Source organism: Onychostruthus taczanowskii, unplaced genomic scaffold (genome assembly GCF_017590055.1).
Source record: "Onychostruthus taczanowskii isolate IOZ18803 unplaced genomic scaffold, ASM1759005v1 scaffold11, whole genome shotgun sequence".
Lineage (NCBI taxonomy): Eukaryota > Metazoa > Chordata > Aves > Passeriformes > Passeridae > Onychostruthus > Onychostruthus taczanowskii.
Genome location: NW_024497629.1, coordinates 14,720,717 through 14,724,816, shown reverse-complemented (window position 1 = coordinate 14,724,816; position 4,100 = coordinate 14,720,717).

Sequence of the window (4,100 nt, the reverse complement as noted above, 5' to 3'; positions counted from 1 at the left end):
TACTGCCATTTCCAAACTGTCTGTGTTTTTACTCACCTGGTTCCTCCACTGCACGTATCTGTGCGTCTACAGAAAGGCAAGCATCCCGCTGCCTTTCCAGAGCCCAGGAATGATGCTGCAAAAGGCCACAAACAGGGATAAAAGTAGGAACAGTTTCCTTTTTTTATTCTAGTCAGGTTCCCAGGAAGAAAATATTCTGTTCACATGGAGCAAATACAGGAAAATGCTGAAACAGTAAAATGCACTCCACAGTATTAGCCAATATTCCCAAAGTCCTTTACTGATGAAAAAAACCCCTAACTTATTTCCAATACCTAATCTGTTGAATCACCTTTCTCTCCCTGCCCACCCCCACTTTTCTTTTTGGAGAGAACTGAAGCTTTAAGAGATTTTCCCCAGTAATAAATGGAATTTTATGGTAGAACCAGAAATAAAACTAGGTCTTCTTGATTACTTCCTAATACAAAAGCAGCAGGAACTAATCATTCATTGACCATAGAATTATCTGTCTCTTTCTTTTTTAAACTATGTGCAAGTATATATAAGTCAACATTAAGAGGGAACTGTTTTCCCAGGTAGCCTGCACCTGTGATTTCTTCTCGCTAAGGCTGCTTCACCCAAGCCCTCTTTTGCTCCCATGTTCTCTCCTCACCTGCTGCCATCCCCACAGGACAGCAGTGCAGAGTCCCTGTGCAGCACTGAGGAAGATGAACTGCTGCAGACACTCAACTGGCTCCTTTGCCTTTTTTAGTGCCCCAGAGAGCTGGGAGAGGTCAAAGAAAGTGAACCTATTGTCTGAATCCCTTCCTATTTAAACTGTGCGTGAGGAAGCCCTGGATCTGATGAGGAGACCTACACTCCAGCTGTTTCAAATACAGTAGCAACATCAAGGGTAGCCACTGCAAACCCTGATCTTTTTACTGCGCCTTCAAAAATAACTTTTACAAGTTCTTTTTTACCACAAGTAAGCTGAGCTTTTTTCTTGGCTCTTGGGAATGAAGGGCAACCTTGTAATTTGAGTAAGAGGAAGTCTGGAAGTGTGCTCTCCCCAGAGACCTACAAAGGAGTAACAACCGAGCCGCTGTGCCTCTCTTTTGCTCGGGAGAGAGAATATACAGCTTTGCTCCCTTCGGCAGGCACTGAGCCAGGCAGTCTGCTCAGGAAAGCAGTGTGAGCCAGAACAAATTCTGTTCTCCATGGCCTTCCAGTTGCTGCTTACAAGACAGTATGAGGTGAGCAGACTTCCTCTTGCCTGGAGGCACAACGCCCCTAGCTAGCCTGGGATAAAAACGTGTTACAGGCATATGCAGTGATAGGTAGTCTGACACACACCTGTACACCAACAACCTGCTCATAAAGTCTGATGTAGCAATGGCAGAGGTATGATGAGTTAAATGTCAGGCTGGGCTCCTTCCCATTAGTGTGTCAGCCAGCTGAGTAAGAGCCAGCATGGGCTTTTTATGGACCAGGCTTGTCCAACATTCCATGTGCGCAACCATCATACCTTTATACTCCAACTCTGTCAAAGGCAAACCAGATTTGGACACAGACAGAATCTACATTTAAATAACACTGGATTAATTGAAGAAGCACTTAAGAAGGAGATGGAGAGGAAGCTGATGATTAATTAGAGGGTTTCTCTCAATTTTTCTTTCAGTAAGTGTTTTGAAATACCCCACTTGCTTTGGAATAGGGTGACAGAGTACTGCACCTCCAAGGTGTTTTACTGAATCAGTCAGAATCAGCATTTGCTTTCAGTAGATACACAGGAGCAGAGAACTTCAGTAAGAATGTAAAGCAAAGAGGTTCATCTTCTCTTAATTAACCCATAGAAGTTCCTGCACCATGCTGCTCTGAACCCAGGAACTCTCACATGGACCTGCATTATTCTGCATTTTCCTAATAGTTTAAAATGTATTTTTAAGAAGACTTTCTGCCTGTCTAGGACTTCATTCTAAAAAGAGACTGACAATGATGGAAAAATTTTATTTGCTTATTTGCATTCCCTAAAGTCATTTTTAATCTCAGCTTTTATTTCTCCAGTTCTAATAAAGATCCTATGTTTTAACTAGAAAAATATGGGAGAGACAGATGATCCATCACTGAGGGATGACAGATCCACTTACCTGTGCAGAATAGAAAAAAAATCCTATAAATTTTCTACTGTCAAACTTTGCAATGATTTTTCACATGTGCAAAGAACTGCAAATCAGCAGGTCAGGGAACAGAATGGGATGAGACACGGAGGTGGGGATCGTGATGACACAGGAAAAAACAACCACGTTCATCTGTAATGCATGAACAAGTTGTCAGTAAATTAGTGCCTAACCACTGAGATAATGGTTTCTAAATGGTGTGGGAATTAACTTTATTCTGCTGCAGTTTGTGCTCTTACTTTGTTCCTCAAAGACCTCCTAGCTGGTCGATACTTTAATGCTGCAGTTCCTTTTTCCTGTAGCTGCAGTTCTGAGGTGACTAAAAGCTCAGGTCAGCTTAACAAAAGGTGCCAAACTCTTGCCTTTAGTCTGCATTATGACTAATTTAACTGCTCACAACTTCCTCTGTTTCCTTAGGAAGTGAACAGCTCGTGGTTCCATTTTTCCAAAAAGCAGATGCATTAAGTCTTCCACACTTCATCTAAAATTTTAGGGCTGTATTAGGGGAAAAAAATCATCAGGCTACGGAAGGAAAGTTTGCTTCCTGAGGAAAGGAGTTTCAATGATTTCCAGTAGGTAATTTTTCCAAATTCACAGACTCCCTACTGAAATGTTTGAGTAGAGAGACAAATACATACGTCTAACGCAATGAAAAAAAATTATGAGAGAGATTAAAAAAAAAAAAAAAAACTACATAACAACAAAAGACAAAAGAAAAAACAGGCAAAAAAAAAAAAACAACCTATAAAAAAAAGGATAAAAAGTCATCACCTTCAAGACTCTCCATGTATCCAAGCTGCTCAGCAGGGAATTTGAGAACTGGCACTGCCAGCACAGGGAGAGAGCGGAGCAATGAAAGGCATGGCACAAGACAGCCCAGGCATGTATCATTTTCTCCCTCCTTCCCAAGGACACCAAGTTAGGACAGCTGTCATTCAGAGGATGCTCATTCAGCTCCTTCTGGTCACTGCTCACCACCAGTGACCTGCCAGGCAGGTGTCACTGCTGTCAGGCACAGTCATGCTCCTTTCCCTCTGCCTGAGCTTGCTCACCAGCAGCTGTTCCAGTTGGGATTTATGAGACACAGATCCTCTTCACATCCACTTTAAGAAGAAGCCTGCAGGTACTGCCACATTTATTGCTTCCTGACCTTCTTTTAGCCACATGCTGTTATTTAGCCTAGGACTTCTTTCTTCTCTTGACAGCTGCCTAGACAATGCAATCCTGAAACAGGAATGGGGTTTGTTTCTAGGCGTAGTCCCAGCACTAATAGCTACTGATCTGAGTTTCCTTCACCCCCACCCATGACAGATACGTCTGTCCATAGGCTGTAAACATATGTTTGATGACATGTTGTTCACTACTAGGTAATTACTCAGTATGACATGGGAGTTCACAGCTGTATGTGACTTCCCTGTTTGCCCAGTCTAGCAACTGAAGATTTGTCTTTCCAGCAACACTTCTCTGCCTTCAGGGGAATACAGGCCAACACCATCTGCTTGAAGATGTTTTTATATGAAAACTTGCTGTGAATTTTGAATACATGGACTCAAGTGATGCATTATACCTGGAAACAGGTAACAACAGGGGATTCTGTGTGCCCAGATTGAGAGATCTTTGAAATCCAAATCTTTTGTTCTGTAATTGTTTGGTTTACCATTTTAGAACTGGAAAATTAACCATGGCACAGGTTATTGGACCCAGCCACACAATTTACTAGACTGCACCTGAAGTCTGAGCCTGGGGCTAAGCACCCTGAGAGATGTAGGTGCAAAATGTTCAGTGAATCAAGCAGGAGTATAGGCTTGAGATAAAATGTCATTGCCGTGAAACTTCCCAATCTGTAGTTCATAACACAGAGAAAAATTAAGAGTTAATCATTTATATTCCAGTGAAGAAAAAAAAAAAACCTTTAAAACACATTCAAGTGACTGACTGCTTGAG